This window comes from Gnatocerus cornutus, chromosome 1, assembly GCF_029298725.1.
Source record: "Gnatocerus cornutus isolate USDA-ARS CGAHR chromosome 1, icGnaCorn1.1, whole genome shotgun sequence".
Lineage (NCBI taxonomy): Eukaryota > Metazoa > Arthropoda > Insecta > Coleoptera > Tenebrionidae > Gnatocerus > Gnatocerus cornutus.
Genome location: NC_142233.1, coordinates 27,409,488 through 27,427,232, shown reverse-complemented (window position 1 = coordinate 27,427,232; position 17,745 = coordinate 27,409,488). Strand labels below are relative to the sequence as shown.

The following is a 17,745-nucleotide window of genomic DNA, read 5'->3' as shown; positions in this document are numbered from 1 at the left end:
GATCGGCAGATTAGCCTTCAAAGCAATATATCCATCCCATGCTGCAGGTATTCCATCTCCAGTTTACCTGAAACCGGTTTCAGAACATCTTGTACAAAACGAATATCCCACGTCTGGAGCAATTTAGTTCGCTTCTCCCCAGCGGAAAAAGAGAGCACACAAAGAACGAGCTTTGGGAAAACGGACGAGACGGTGCTTTGTCAATAGTGCGCTTTATCGAACTCCCTATAAAGTGTGGTGATGTTTTATTTATCGCGTACGGCGCTCTCACTTCCTCCCCAAAGCGGCAGCTTCACCAACAGCTTTTATGTAAATATCAAAGGACTCCTGCTGGCTTGTCGTCTCGAACGCGAGAGTTCTATTTATCGACTACTTATTTAATAGCAGGAATGTTATTTATTGTTTGCACTGCTCCGGCTTCTTCCGGACGTGATAAGAACTTGTTTACATGAGGATTTCCGACTGAGTCTCGCATTTTCAACAGTTTGTGCAGGGATTGGAGGGCATTTCCATGCGCACCGTTCCGCCGGGAAAACGACCCGCCACCGTATCTTTTAGATAAAAACTGTCTTACGAAACACATTCTCTTTACGCATCATCAGACAGACATGAGGCTGACCTCTGATTGGAACAGAGGTCATGAAATTAATTAGAATTCGTCAAACACGTGCCATTATTTTTTAGTGTGTTTTTAACATCGTTGAACTTTACATTCGTCGCATTAAAATTATCACATTCCGCAATTTATGTAAACGAAGATTTAGCCGTTACACTGTCACATTGAATTAAGAGTTTTTTTGAATCTCCATTATGTTTTACGTCCCTATTAAAACAGAACTCAAATTTTACAATGGGAAGCTCAATTTCAGCTACATAATAAATTTTATTTTTAATTAACCTTGAGAGAGAGTGGGTGCCCTCAATATTATCACAACAAATAAAATTAAACCACTGCTAGTTGACATTAACTACGTACTTTTAAACACTAATTAATGATCTGCCAGTTACAATGCAAAATAAATTAAATTCTCAAAATCAATTAAAAAATTATATACTGACAATTACTGATACGTAAAACTAGTAAGGTCATGCAGGTTTACGATGCAAAACAACAATAATGGAAATCTTAGTCCCCCGTCTTCCTCGAGCGTTCCAAAGATAGAACTAAGACATTAATTGAAAATAGGTTTACCAAAAAAAAAGCATAGCTTAAAATTTGAAGATTTTAATTACAATAACCGCAAAACAGTTAAAATAGCTAAAAATTAAACCAGTGGTTCCTTCTAATGACAAGATCGGGCCTCTAAATTCACCTTTGCAAGTGACACCATATCATTAATTTATTAGAAGTTACATGCGCTCGAACTAAAAGCATTTTGGTGTTCGCCATTTAGATTTGGTTTATCAAATTTATGTTGGCGAATCCGTCCTAAAAGGTCCCAATTCGCTCAATGAACACCTGTAAAGTCAATAAATATCAGCGCATTAAAACCTTGTTCCCGTCCAAAAAAACGAACTTTATGTCTATACAATTTGCTACGGTAATTGGGCTTTAAATCAGCTATAATATCTTTATATTCCAGAGAAAACGTCCACGTAATCATGGTTCTATAAATTAATTTCATAGAGTGTAAAGGTCATCCGTATTTGAACTGATGCCAACGTTGTAATGACCACTTCTAAAACTAATTACTAGTTTCATGTAACCATAAGTCGAGAGCTCGAAAATGGCCTGCAGTGCTCAGATTAACAGCGTCTGACGCATAGCAGCAGACAAATCTCCACTCCAAGCATCTTCCAACAAATTAAAGCAGTTTCAGGCATATTTCAAAGCCATTTACTTATTAAGCTCAAGATACGATTTCAGGTTGCTCAGAGAATGTCGCCCAAATCAAATCCGCTGCTCAAGTATTGGTTCTACAGCCATAAATTATCCTTAAAAATCTAACTGTCAAATCAGGAACGTCCATATCTAAACTTGTTACTTTCACTCCTAAATCTGCCACACATCTCACACTCACGCTGACTTTAATGATCCTGTCCAAAGTTCGATTTTATCTAACAACTTTGGTATGAAATCATCTTTGGCGTGAATGCCACTTAGCTGCTCTTTTTGTACCGCGATGTTATTATCTTATCCAAATCGAGTTAATGTGAGAACGGAATTAAATCAATTTCGACATGCAAGTTTAAAATTTATGGCCTCTAAAATTATTATAATTAAATGCGGCGGAGCTGCATTTAAATTCCGTGCCACAGGTTGTTACATGCCGTAATTAAATCCACATCATAACAAAAACCCTCCTAATTATTGTTAATTAATTAAGTATGCAATTTACTCGGTACGGAGAATTTAAATTGTAATCTCGTTAGTGGGTTGAAAGAAAAGTTGCAAAGTTTAATATATGTATCAGAAAAAAAGTTGTGTTTTCGTATTGGAACCCGTAATTTTATTCAAAAAAGCTAAAACGGATGTGTTTACATACAAAGCAAATATTAAATCAATAATGCTGCAACTAAAAATTCCACGCTCGACAAATATTAAAATGTGACGTAATGTTCGAATATTTCAAATCTCTCATGTAATTGTTTAAAATGAAAATAAATGATGAAACGAGCTAAAATATTAATCACAAATGTCAGTTCATTCTGTCATCAATTATCCGCGTTTCGAAATTCCGCATCAGTAATAAAAAGCTCCGTGCTGTTTAAAAAACAAAACATTTAGCTGAAATAATTTGTTGTCGCTGGCATTACAAAAATGTTTAAAGTTAATAAGTGGGAAAAATAAACCGAAATGACTTCATTAAATCGACAATAACACAGAATTTTTTGGAAATTAAGTGGAATAGTAATAATTACCAACAAAACACAAATTAACCTGTAATTATGAAAAGTACACAGAACGTATAATCATGTAAACATAAACACACAGCGCTAGTTAAATGAATATTTTACGTCCTCGGTTCTAGACACATTAAGCTGATTAATATAAACGTAGAGGAGGTTGTCCTTGTCGTGTCAACAAAGCGATGAAATTCCTGCTGGAACAGGAACAGGACTTCGAAACCTGTAATTTGCCGGCATAATCTGAAAGCTTCCGGGCCCGGAATTTGTTAAAATTAAATCAGATTTTTCGGTTTGTTGCAGAAACGAAATTTGGAGTGGCGGTTACTTCGAAATAAAAAGAACTAGAAGTTATTTACTTCCATATTTTATTCACGTAAAATTAAAACTACAACAGCAACGTAAAAGTTAATCGATCATTATCGACGTAGTGCTTATTAGTTTAATTCACGGCTCGTTCAAACATAATAAACATTCTCAACACAATCTCTGAGCAATTTCCATTAAACGTTCTAAAATGGTTGCTCAAGTTTGAAATTACAATTACAATTACGTTTCAAAGAAAAAGTCAGAATGTCAAACAGCCGGCGTATACCAATTACATTTTTTCTGCTTCCTGTAAATAATACCTAGTCGTTTGAAGACATAAATTATGTCATAATTATAGCAATTTCTATTTAACGCTTATCGAAAAATATAAAACACTAAGGTCTACATAGATAAGACCAAGAACAAATGCGGCCGACCTCGTAAAACTGTAATTAAAGTTTCGCAATTTTAATAAAAACAGTTCGGAACTGCTCTAAAAATAAAACAATTGCGAAAGTTTAACAAAAACAAAAATAACTCGAAAAGTCTAGGATGGCAAAAGAAATATCTCCATAACTTTCCTCGATTCTATCAATTTACAATAAAACCACAGAAACTTTCTTGCAAAGCAATGATAAGTAATTTACGGCTCATTAAAATCTCGTTACTTTTCAAAAACTTGTCCCAATTATTTATGCGTTAACGCAAAAGTACATAAAATAGTCGCTCTTTCATCATTTCCATTTTATTTGTAAAGTGTCTTATAATTTATAGGATAGGCAAAATGCGCCGTTTTGCCTTCAATCATCAATTTCATGCATCATTAAGAAGAACTGAGAGAATGGTCGAACTCACACTCGATCGGCAATAATCCACCTGCAACAAAAAGAAAAACTCATTAAAATCACAATAACGCACTTGTCAGTGAAATAATTCAAAACAACAATTTGAGGTTAAATAGACGATTAAATCTCAACAATGGGTTTAAATAAATTCAACTCAATCACAAATTTAATAATTCATTAGTATTTGTGATTAAAAGTCGAACAAAACTGGAGACAGTGTGGTTATTAATAACCGCGCGAAATTGAAGAATCACACAAATTGGACACGCAAACCTATTTTTCATAGTTTCAGAAAATAATCTGCTTATTGTGAGTTTGACAATTTTTGTGAAGGCCTGTTATTTGATATTGAACAGTGCAAATACTTTTTTCGTCGGTTGGCCCACGACGGTGTTGAGAAATTTAGAATAGGGTTCTATTGTTTCATTAATCTCACATTATGTTTTCTTCATCCCTCTCAGATTTTGAATGCCATTCCCCTCGAGACAAAAAAGTTACCACTCTAAAAAATATTTTTATAAACAAACATCGTTTGTGTAAGAATTATTAACGTACATCGTGTTTACATGTTATTATAAAATGTTAAATCGCACCCCTTTTGTTTTCGGTTTCGAAATCAAGATTTGTTTACGTTAGCGCCGACTCTCAATTGCTCGTTTCGGTCCTAAATATCTTGTCCACAGTCACATGTCAGCACAGAGATTAAATTGAAATAAGATAGAGGGCAACTCAAACTTTCACGCGAAAGCCAAAAGTCTGAAAGGGACGAAACTAGCCTTGCAGTTGAAAGTATAAAATAGTAAAAAACGATGAGGAAAATTATTCCAATTAACATCAAGCAAGGATTTAAAATTACGACCGGCAATTAAACAATTACTCTGAATTTTAGTTAGGTGGTCTTAGCACTTTTATTACAACAATTCGTGACTTATTTATTAAACCTGACATTTCCAAATAAGATAAGTGAACGGCTGTTGACCTTATAAATATTAACAAGCAACACCTTAATTTACAAATTCCCAGAACTAATTACCCGCAGTGTCAAAGATGCCGAATGCAGTTACTGCAAATTCCCATCAATAAAAAAGATCAATTTAGCTGAAGGTTTTTTCGAAAAGCATGTTACATCCCGCCGTGTTTATAATACATAATTTAAGAACAAAAGATTGCTCGCCACTTTCACTATGAAACTTTAATCTGTTACGACACGCAATATATACCATAAGGTGTTTCCGTCTGTGTAATTAAGCTCTTCGTGAGAACTCTGATTTGTTGTGGAAATACGTAATTAAATTAAACACAGCAATAATTTACCGTTCAAAAGATTGTTATTTATTCATAACGGCTACCGCATTAAAATGCAATCCGTCTTCCTTCATGTCTTTATTACGAGCACTACAATAAATTTCACCACTTCAAAGCGGGGAATAGGTGCAGCAATTCTTGTTTAAGCACTGGAGTCGGTTAAAAAGATTTCAAACAATGAAATTACATAACACAGAAGATCAATTACAATGCAGAATAAATGGAAGAATTCTGAATCCAAATAATGTTGTTTTTCACTGCGGAGGAGAGCAATTACTACCTACTCTCATGTAGCGGCATTGTTCATGTAATTTAATTTAAGACAGAAGTTATTGAAAGCATTGCAGAACTACTTAAACAATTAATCTTCACTTGAAAGCAATTTACTCGAAATTTATGACAAAAAGATTTCCATTTCTGTTTAAATAAAATTTTCGAAGTTGACGCACATCTGCTCTGATAAAAAACAAATAGAACTTCCACAGCTACCGACTGTTAAACTTGCGGGTCATACAGGTCCCCGGGGTCAGTCCCATGACCCCCAGGCGAATGGTCGTTCATGTAACACGATGGAAGCTCTATTTATCATGTCCCTTTCGATGTTACGGCCGTTACGCTGCAATATCCATTACACAGTGTCATCGCGATGTTTATCTGATGATGCATAACCGCAAGCGCTTACATTATAATTTATAACACAAGAAAAACGCAAGTCGCTCCGTCTTAATAAGAGGATGTTGAAGAATTGCGGATGTCGCATCAAATTTATAGTTTTCTTTCATGTCCAGATCATCCCACGAAAATTAAAGTCCGCGCACTGAAGTTTATAATGTAATCTATTAATCAGAGAGCAAGGTTAATTTGTCCACAGCACATTTGCATTTTAATGGAATTTTCTAAAAGATATGTACATCGTTTTTAATTGCTTTCATATTATTCATCAACAATTTAAATTTATCGATTTATGTGAGCCCTGTAATAAAATTATAGTAAAATCCGCCTTCGTAGCCGCCAAGTTTGTTATTTCTCGTAATGAAAGGTTTCCGATATCCATTTAAAGGTTTTTCACATGAAAAACAACGAGCAGTAAGGTAGATGTCGATAAAATGGAAAATTCATGCCAAGCTTTTCCTCTGATGAAAGTCGAAAACTCCACCCTCTTCGATATTTAAACTCGTGTAATACCATCAAAGAATTTATGAATAAAAGTTTCGCAATTTTATCGGTCGTTCCGACAAATCTCAATTCATAAATCAAAACTGCAGTTGAAGAAGTTTAAACAGCGGGAAATGTTACGTATTTCCATTCACAGTATGTAAAATGTAAGGTCTGCTGCTTTCCGTTATCTCCGAAAGAGAGAAATAATGAAGGGGGAAAACGTGAGGGTTCTAATCCAGCTCAACGCAGGGCTCAGAGTTCGATTTGTCGTATTAAATTTACATCACAGGATTATTCTTTCAGGAGCTTCCTCGAAGGAAATGAAATATTTTGTTTTCGTGCAGCTGCTGGTCACGCCTTTTTCGGCAAGTAATTAGAGGCTCTGGCACGACAAAGTTCAGACAGAAAAACAAACACGCACAAAAGAACACCAAGAGTGGTATTTTATTAATTAGTGACTCCGTAAGTGGGTGTTCAATGAATTATGCGAAGCTGCCCATTCAGGATCTTCAATTAACATAGCGATCTCTGGATGGTAGGTTGAAACAATTTTAATAAAACAAAAATCTGATAAAAAAATCTCTTGGCATTTTTCACGTTTTTTTTTGTGACGAATTAAATTTATATTTATGTTTTCTTTTTCTAGTACAAAACTAACACCTAATGAACTGTCGGACTAGTCACGAAATCTTTTTAGATAAAACTTATTTTTAATGTGTTGGATTAGAGATTAGTTAATCAGAGAAATTATAATGAGTCCGAAAGAAAACCAACTATTAATTAACAAATTGCCAATTTATTAATCTCGTCAATAAATCGACCTTTTAGTAAAAATATTATCTTTCAGGAAAAAAAACATTATCAAATTTTCAAGTGCATTCTATTATATCTGTAATTAAATGTTTAATTTTAAATTATTACAATCAATCGTATTTTGTAGTTGATAAATGTCAAAATACTTGAACTATATGTATGATATGATATCAGACACAAAAGTAAAAACTTTGAAGTGTTCCTCATCTGTCAGCGTTTCGATTACATGCACAGATTTTTGATAGCAAAATGGCAAGATTCAACTAATTTATCTTTAAATCAGTAAACTAAGAGAATGTCCAGTGTCGTCACCTTTGTCGTTTTTGTCGGAATTTGATCTAAAGGTCATTGTCCTTCGAATAGTGAAAATCAGCAGGAATTATCTATCCTTAAAACCGCATAATTTTGATCTCGTGCGTGTAAAACCCCAATTGCCAACGAACCATCATCTATGGTTACCAAATACTCCCATATAATATGCAAACTAAAATTACAGAATTTTGGGCGGCTGTTAACCTCTATCGTTTGTCACAGTTCCGCCACTGCATCCCATCCAATTTTCAGTGCAATTTCGGCGTGCACGATATGTGCCCCTAATGTTCCCCAAGAGACCCAAAATGCAAATGCGTGAGCTTTTACGTGAAATCGATTCGCTCCAACTGGTGTTCAATAACTTAAAAATAATTAACTTCCTCACAACGTAAACATCGTTTCCATTATTGACGTCTTGATTTCCACGGTCAGATGAACGAAGCACCTTAATAACATTCTAAAGAGCTCCTTAATAACATCGCACTGACTACCGGCATTAACGTATAGAACCTCATCCTTTATACACACAAATTTGTATAATGACGATATCCGTATTCGAGACGTGTAATTGTGCTTTCAGCTTGTATCTCTTTTGAATATAGAAATAAAAAAGCCAGCAAGCACGTGAATGGCCGCTAATGGCCTTATTCGCTGCGCCTTTAAGGGAATGATAATAATTGATAAGAGGCAGAGGGAGATTTACACTAGGGAAAAAGCATATCCTGGAAGTTTTAATGAGCGCTTCTTGTTCGTTTGAGTTGCTGTCGAAAGACGGCGTTTCTTTTCGTCGATGCCGATGGCGTAGCTGTTTAGCAAGTAAAATTTAATTTGTGCAGAAATGCAAAGGATAAAAATATGGCGTAGTTACGAGCTTTAATGTTTGCGTTTTAATGTTGAGCGACCGTGTTACATGACGGTGGTGGATCAATTAACACGAAACGTAGGCACGAAAACTTTTTATCACTTTTATATTGCGGACGGCGACGACTCCACGTTATCGGGTGGTTATGTATGAACACAAGCTTTATCAGCCTAGTCTTTATCGGGTAACCCACGCTTTATATTGACACTTGGAGAGTATAATTTTCCAAGCGGGTTTAATGGCTTTTAAGGACATCAATTCCGATTGCCAATTTCGTCAAAACAAGATTATTGAATTGACCTCGCTTGGCCTCAAAATGCACGGAACGTCGATTTTAATAAAACAATTTTGATTGCTCTAAAAAAAACTTCTGAGAAGAAGACAGTGAAAAATAGGAATAAAAGTAACACCATTTATCAAATTACTGTCAACTTTTAAAATGAACACCGTGAAAGACGGCAGGCAAAATTTTAACGACTCGCTTTACGTGCAAGCTATAAAATTACTAAAATTTCCTAGTTAGGGTAGGCGCCTCGAGTCATTCAAACTAATTTAGTAAAGTAGTAAATTTCATTTCTAATTGATTAGTATGGGTTCTCCCACTGATCACCCACTTTAATGGCCTTAATACGTCGACAACGGCAACTCCACTACAATTACACATTCCCTGTGTGCAAAGTACATAATTAATAACATAGTCACAACAGTGGCGGGGAGTTTTTACACTCACAAATATGGTTACAATATGGTACTGCAACAAAAATACAAAGTCCCTATAGCTCAAAAATATAACCACTTTGATACGAATAAAAAGTTATTAAGCCAAACTATAACCGCATTCAAGGTTTAAAAAATGAACGTGCAATTCCAAACAAAACAAATTTAACAGCACCGGCGATAAACCCCACATTTGTTGCTTTCATCACAAATCAATAACCCGTGTATTTTCGATAACTCATGCCCAACTGTTTACCAGTGGTACCGATAATGTCTATCCGGTGTCCGATAACAGAAAATTTTATTACTGAACGGGTCAATGCTCCCCAATTTGTTCCCAAACTTGAGTGGATTTTTCATCCGATTTGTTCCTGCTGTAACAGGAATTAATATTGGATTACACCACCCAGCGTTATTTATCGCCGCTTTTTACTGAAAAATAAATCAACTAGTCGATCGGACCGAAAGATCCAGTTTCCGCACGTTACAATATTTCGATCCGGCAATAAAATACGTAAATTATCCCAATTCCATTTCGCCCATAATTCCAATCATCCACACGGCACTGTTATTATCTCCCGTAACGCGAAATTAACACGTTGCACAACAAAATAAATCAATTACAAACGATCCGTATCAAATGGTACAATTATTATAAAATCCGGGAACCCGGAGTCATATCACGTCAGTTTCGACCGCGTTGGAGTGCTCGCACATCGATTTTCACACAAAGAACGGATAAATTCAGGAACAACGTTTTCAGGACTCATAGTAGCACCAAAGAGGATTTCAGGCGTGACGAGGACAGAACGGCGGAAAAAGAGACGAAAAACGGCAAGAATGCCGAGCAGACAAATAACTCTGGTGAATTCTTCGAGGAACATTTAGAGAAGCTTGAGATGAACTATCGGGCGCTTTTAAAGCCCTTCTTTTTGTGGCCAAGGGAGATTAATAACGACCGAAGCATTGTCAACACAACGACATTTAATTAGACAAATTCGTTCCGAAAATCGCGGCCCAAACATGTCGGGCCACTTTGTAAAATGGCGTTCGCGGCCACTTTATTTCCAGCCGAAGACATTACAAAAAGTAAACCATTAGATAGCAATCTTGGCACAATGTAAAACCGTATCTTGGTGGCTTTTGTCTCGCGTTACTGCTGCGTTTTTATGGCTTCGCTTCATTTTAACCATTTCCATTTTATGGTTATCGCTTTGTTTTTGAATGTTAAACCGCAGTTTAGTTTTATTGCTCACATTTTTATGATGACGATGTCATATTATGAGGTCGTTAATTTTAATTGTTACCTGTCCTAGTTGAGCATATTTTATAAACGGTTAAACATTATCAAGTTTCCAAACACGTCGAAAAAAAATTGGGAGACAACCGCAAAATACCAAGAACGGAGTGTTCGCTCATCCGTTTCAAAATTCTACATTCGTTGAAAGAGACTAACAACGTTGAGAGGATGAAAAAGAACACTTTCGATTTGATCTTTATCTGTAGGCGCCGGAGTGAAAGGAATTGAAAGAACACGAAAAAATGAAGCATGAGAGAATTTATAAAAAGAGCCTTTCTTGTCATTTCTAATTATCATAAAACAGAACTGACATATTCCGACGAAATTACTTTTACTGTAATAGCGCTTTAGTGTAATTTCAACTAGTTTTGAGTTAATTAAGCGTTCCTAAATTTCTCTGAATCATAGCTTTGTCTGATCTAATCTTTGTACAAAATAGGTCCTGGTTTCATGAGTTTTCTTTTATAATTTCAAATCCCGACCACATCCCTCCAAAAAAAGTTGATCCCGAAAATCCTCTAGATCCGTTCCCCATAAAAATTCGTCACGGGGCTGGAATACAGGGTGCTTTTGATGTGAAATATAACGCACTGTTACGCACTGCGGGCTTCTCTGAGACAGACGACTCCAGAATTTCAAGTCCCAAGTTAATACTCACATGAAGTACAACCCCACTTATTCAGATACCCTTCTCAGAAGATATATTTCTGACAATGAAACTGCCAATTTATTCATATGTACAGCGCATCTGTATCTTTTTCAAGGACAAAAAAACTGTTGCTTTTCTTTAATCTTCCTTCAGGAATTCACGTACGCTCCCCACTTGGAATTTCTTTTTATAGGAGCGAGGAGATACATAACTTAATTCTGCTAATAGACGACAAAAAATTGCAATGGCTTTGCGGTAGAAATTAGCAGCGACTGAGAATACATGAAAACAAATTAGGAAATTGTCGTCCCTTGTGGAAACTTCAGACATTTCAGGAAATACCCGAGAGTTCTTAGAGACGGATGTGGTCGGGTTCAAACATGTATGACGGAATGTTACTTTAGCAAAGACGACGCTATGTCAGCATTTTCCAGATGTGTTTATACTGCAAATATCTTGTATAAAATCATAACTTTGTCTGCACCACCACATTAACAGAGATAATTAGAGGGAACTCATCCTCTTTTAGATACACTTTGTTATACAAAGTCTAATAACAAAATTATACGGTATTAAAATCTAACAGATTTTTTGTTGGGGCGACCCCTCCTAAATTACAGGTTCTGAAAATCTGGTGAAGCACTGAATAGGGGATTATATTCGTGTGATGAAACGCCCTAATTCCAGCCCATCGCAATCGTAAAGAAAAAATGTTAAAACAAATGGTAGTCTTTTATTTAACAATCACATATTGACTCAGTTTTAAGCAAACATTAATGTTGATTAAAACAATGTTTACACTGATAAGATATCCAAACACGAAATTCCTGTGATCATAAATTTATTAAAACACTTCATGTTTAGGTAATCCGATTTATCTAGTTTTCCCTCAACCAATCACTCTGTAATTCCGCCACACCACTCTTTCTAATTAAAATCAGCGTTATCTTCCGTAAAAATAATAACTGTGATTAATGAAAGCTCTCATTGACACAAACACATGCAAGCATTCAACAGTCGGTGGCGTCGATTAGTTTCACCTGAAGCCAGAAGTCGACGAATGATTAATCATCCGTGATCTTTGTTTTGTTGACGAGTGTTAAATTGCAAATTAAATTAATTATATTGCGTAACATCCGTAGAGAGATCAGCTTACGAGAGAAAACGATCGGATAATCACGGGTTTACATTCGCACAAATCGCTTCTGAACACACACGCACTACCAAGAAACTTCAGGTTAAATTAACATCAATCAAAGAGGACTTGAGGAATGGCCTTGCTTGGAAAAACAGCACGAAATTAAAACGTTTCTTATTACGACGACCAGAATTAGTCAACGTTTATGTGCCTCCAGGGAAATCGACTTCAAGACCATTAATCTGCGGAAGCGCACAGTGCGACCACGATGGACGAACAACTTAAATGTATTAGAATTTAATGCAATAATGATGCCGAGCACGGCTCCAAGAAAAAATGAAACAGTGATTTATAAATCTTTTATTGGAACAAAACTGAACTATTTGACTAGCTTGTTATTAGTGTCAATTACAACAAGATTTCCGTGAACAAGAACGGTAATATTTCATTTCCAGCAGTTACAAGAACGATATATGGAGTGGGATCCAACTTTATTAATGCAGAGGTTTGACCAAATAACTGGAAGTGTGTGTTTGCGGTTGGCACCTAAGCTGAATTAGCTAACAACGTCCTACAGGAATAAGCAAGTGTGACCCAAGTGTTAAGTTCTGTAACCCCGAAGCGACCCAACTTTCCTCTCGAAATTCAATAAGAAGTTTGGTATAGTTACACGTAACGAAGTCAACGTTAGCTTGAACTATAGAAAGTTCTAATGAGCTTTTGTCAGCAGTGCTAAAATCCATTACTACGGACTTAAAAAAGAAGTTACAAAGTGTTAAAGCAGTTCAAGAATTATAAATCCTGGAACACCTGTGCATGCTAGTCGGCTGTACTTTCCACGCATAAATCGGAAGAAGTTGCGTGCACAAGAACAACAATCATTTTCTTAAACTACACACTCAACAAAAAAATCCCCGCACGCAATCATTCAACAGTAAATAAATATTCGAACCCCGCTGAACAAAGCGAACACATGCCTTCCACATAAATATTCTCACGACAAGCAACAATTTCGCTACCAAACTCATAGCCATTCACACGGAATTCTTGTTTTTACTAATAGAAATGGTCTTGGAACGCAATGATTATATTAAAGGCATTTCTTGGAAAAGGAAAGTTGTAAATCCTATGCAAATTAGGCGAATTAAAATTTCAAATAAACGGTGAGGATGTCAAACTGCTTAACCTCCGATCGCATGATTGGTTCCATTGGAAGATAATGAAAGAAAACTTGACATATGGTTGGGGACTTGACCTCACACCATTAGCACCTCCTTGAAGAATACCAACGGATGATTTACAACTGGTTTAAATTTCGCAGGAAATTTTTCATTAATGTGCATCATCAATGTCAAAACATGTGTTGGATGATTTAAACGCTTGAGATGAAGAAGAAAAAACAGAATAGAATTTCATAATTACACCTTTGGTTATAATTATGAAAAGATAAACACATGTTCAAGTGATTAATTTTGCCGGGAGTAGCTCTAACGTAACATGTGCAAAGAAAGTGCGAAAAACACCAACAAGATTGAATGTAAAGTAAAGCTAAAGAGTTACATCACCAAAAACGAGGCAGATCACAACATGAATACAAATTTTCATGCTCCCAGAATTAATCGGATCACCATCCTTCAATAATGAATTATCCAGTAACTCTATCCTGCGGTAATGCTTTTCACTAAACTAATCGCTTTAAACTTTCCCGTCCAGCTATCCTAAAACACGGTAATCCTACACTTGAAGAGATTCCACCCCTTTTAATGATGAAATTTGGTTAAAACCTGCAAACTCTCTATCCCGCCTCCATTAAATCCCAATTTTCAGACATCCAGTTCCAGAAATGTAACCTTTCAGAAAAAAAAAATTGTAACCATTATCCCCTTTTGTTGCATAATTGCAATAAACTAAAGTTCAGCGATACGGCCATCAGCAAACAATCAAAGACTACTTCCCACCTAGCATAGAATCAATCTGCAAAAACGTAGATGCAGTTATACTTGCGGGAAATCACTTAATACAATGTCAAAGCAAAGTAATTGGTAGAAAGTTCAAGTCGGGCGAAATGTCGTGTTTCCTGCTGCGACTCAATCGATTAAGTTAGGAGCAGGAAAAATTACATGTGAAGCTTCGCTTACTCCGCCACGGTGCTGTACCCAGAGAAAAACAATGACCACGAAATGATAACTTTTCACAATATCGACACAACGCGATTTTCACCACGCGATTTAACAGACGCATCCGGTTCGATGTAATTGGCTCTGACAGTAATCCTGTTAAAAATGGAGTGGCAGGCAGTCATACCAATTGAAAAAAGAGAATGTTCTAAATGATACAGTAGAATAATGCCTGAAACTTGTTTCGGTTCCGGTCGTGATTCCCCAGCCCGTAATTTCATCAAATTGCAAGAGAAAAGTGAGTTTACTGTTTCTTCGATGATAAAAGTAAGAGACTCACCATGAAGCTATTTTAACAGCGATTTAACCTTACTTAACACAGTAATTGAGCTTACTTTTACTCCATTATTATGATTAAAGGTCGGGTTGCAAAGCATATTTATTTACTACTCAATACCTGCATAATCGGAAGCACTTGGTTTTTCTACAGCCACTTTTACCTCCGCGGAAACTCACCTGTAACAAAAGGGAGGTTAAATCAACATGACACGACTTAAATTGACGCAATTAAGCGTCCATTTATCATAACGTGATTACCATAAAATTGAAATACAACCGTAATAAATGTTGATAAATACAGTGCTAATTTTTTCTTGACAATGATTTAGTGTACAGTTACCGTAAATGGGTGTTCTACTATTTTTAAATCAGCGCAAATTGGCATTTCTGCAAACGCTAATAAATATACAAACCGTACGATTAGTTCGGGAATGTAATATTGTGAATATTATTTTTAAAGCGCAGATTACCGTAGACCACAATTCCGGTCGGTTTCGGTATTTCCGTTTACAGTACAGATAGTAAAACCGCGTTTTGGTGAAAATACCATCGAGAATCTTTATAGGTAAGGCAACGGGATCAGACGGTAGTCTCCGTAAGGCGGAAGATATTTCTTTAGTCTTCTGCACTTATATGAATAACCACGACGTTTAGGAAGGCTTTTCAGTGGTCACGTTTCGTAACACTAAAAGCTTTTATATGCTAATTAACTGGTGTTGTGTAAAAGATGGAAAAGATTAGAACGAGCTGTAAAAATACCAATTATACCTTCGTGTTTTATCCGATAATCTTTCCACTTGATTATACTTTCTTTGAAAGGGTGGTCAGACAAAGTTGGACTTTTTGAATTGCAGTCTACCTGAGAGACCACCGGTTTTACCTGAGCGGTTTCGAGCCATTATTTACTAATGACCCAAACCAGTAATCCCACAATTCGTGGTTTAGATATCAAATAAAAGGTGGTGTCCAGTAGAAGTCCCGCCAACAGAGGATTTATGAAGGGGGCGATAAAAAAATTGCACAAACGGCAGATGGGTACGGGAAAATCCCCGAGTATATTTGTTCTGTGTTTTGCCTCATTTGTAAACCAGTCAAACACAAACATATCGTAAAAAATCTGACAGAGTTCGACGACTCAATAAAGACGGTTCTGCTAGAAAAACATCTCGAGAACAACAATTACTGAGATGTCGCTACAAGCTATATTGTCATTGTCAAGCTTATCCAAGAAAGCCGAAACATCAGTAAAAAACACGCAACTTTTTATACGTCATCCGATGATAATGAACACATCCTAAAAAATATCTACTTTAAGCAAAAATTTTTAAATAAAACAGTCGTTCTTCAAATATTTCCAAAACACCTAAAACGCAAATATTTACTGTTTACACAACGTAAATTATCAAAGAAAAATTGCGCAATCTTATCCAAACAAAGGTGAAATTTACATACTGATTTGCCTGTTGTATCATGAAATATCGAAACCACATGGAAATGTCAAGTTCCCACCTAAGAACAGCTTTCTGTAATCCAATCCACTGAACCATATTAAGTTTAATAAGCCGACTAAACGGTTTACATTAAATCTAGAATGTAGACCATTTCGCGCTCCTAATAAACTTCAAAGTTCAAGAAGACGTACGATTACGGAAGCTATGCTACAAGTCAAAATAATAAAATAAAAACATGTGTTTAACACTGTCCGCAATTTATTTTCTCTGAAAAAGTGGATGTCGACGTAAAAATAGCGCAATACTAAGGCCAATGGCTATTTCCAAAGCTGCGAGCGGGCAGCTTCAATTAACATCGCTCGTTACTAAAAAAAGCACTTGAGTAAATGAAAACGTTGAATTAAAATAATTCAACGAAACATCAACAAGAAAAAGAGGTGATTATTCTAATTAAGTGTGAGCTTGTGAATGGCGAAAGATTTCTCATCCAATTAGCTCATTGCAAATGTGTAAATCGTTACGAAGCCAATAATCTATTAATGGTAGCTGTAATAAATAGCGTTTGTGGTGTTCATGAATAAAAGAATATGCGTGAGGTCACGTTCATTTTTGCTGTTTAAGCCATTGGCACAAAACCAGTCCAGCAAATATTTAAAATTAAATTAGCAGACCGATATCAGCAGGTTGTACTTCAATCGCCGCCCAACTAAACGACTCAATTAATTTTAGCTTTTTAAACCGTTGCCCAATTCGCGATTTATTTTTAGAATTAATTACCAGAAAGTGAAAAAAATCCAGTGCGACTTCGGCGCCGGAAATCGATATAATAATTACAAATAAAATTAATCGGGGACAAATTAAGCTTGCTCAGGCTCCTTTGTGCACTTTTTGCACAGCTGTATCTCCACTGTTAATTTACTGGGTCATTAAGTGAAATGAGGCGCATAAAGATGTCACATTTTATACAAAATGACAAAATTCATTTCCAACTTGGAAATTAACGCCAATTTTCTAGGCCACGCGGTGTAAGTAATACAATCGTTTCTATTTACATTAAAACCCAAACACTTTAAATTATTTGAACTTTTTACAGGTTTATTAACGATCCGGATTTTAGTATCCGACGAAAATGTAAACATCACCTATATTTTCAAGGGAGAGCAACGGATGCCAATTCGTATTTCTGACTACTTTACAACGTTTACATGATCGGTTTCTAAATAAACAGTGGAGTCGAAACGAATTCTTTGAATCAGCTTTGTATTTCCAGGCGCTGTAAATAAGAAAATTTCCCTCGTGACTTATTTGCGGTTACATTTTTGTGAGATGTTTATCTTTGGTTAAAACAAACCTGAGAGTGCTGTTTAAAAAATACACCGATATGTGAAACCACAAGTCAACATTATGAAACGGTTTATTAAGATAAGCAATCGCATTTTCTAGCGATCACTTTCTGTACTCTTAAATAGTTGCAATCTAATTTTAAACTCGTTTTCAAACTGATGTTGGCATCTATTTTAGAGCTAAAATATGACTTACATAAAGTTTAACGGTAGCAATAAGGGAAGAGATTTTGACGTAGA

The 17,745-nt window shown here is 35.9% G+C and overlaps 1 protein-coding gene across 3 annotated transcripts in view; it reads right to left on the bottom strand.

Annotated features, from left to right (window-relative positions):
* The window catches only part of sbb (scribbler), an 83,715-nt gene that overhangs the window by 42,350 nt on the left and 23,620 nt on the right, over window positions 1-17,745 (bottom strand). For 2 of the 3 annotated variants that reach the window (XM_088031557.1, XM_088031570.1), the window contains exon 1: window positions 4,012-4,032. The exons of the other annotated variant lie outside the window; for it this stretch is intronic. The gene's annotated coding sequence lies outside the window, so the exon portion shown is untranslated. Of the gene's footprint in view, window positions 1-4,011; window positions 4,033-17,745 lie in introns of those variants that run through there. 3 annotated transcript variants of the gene reach the window in all.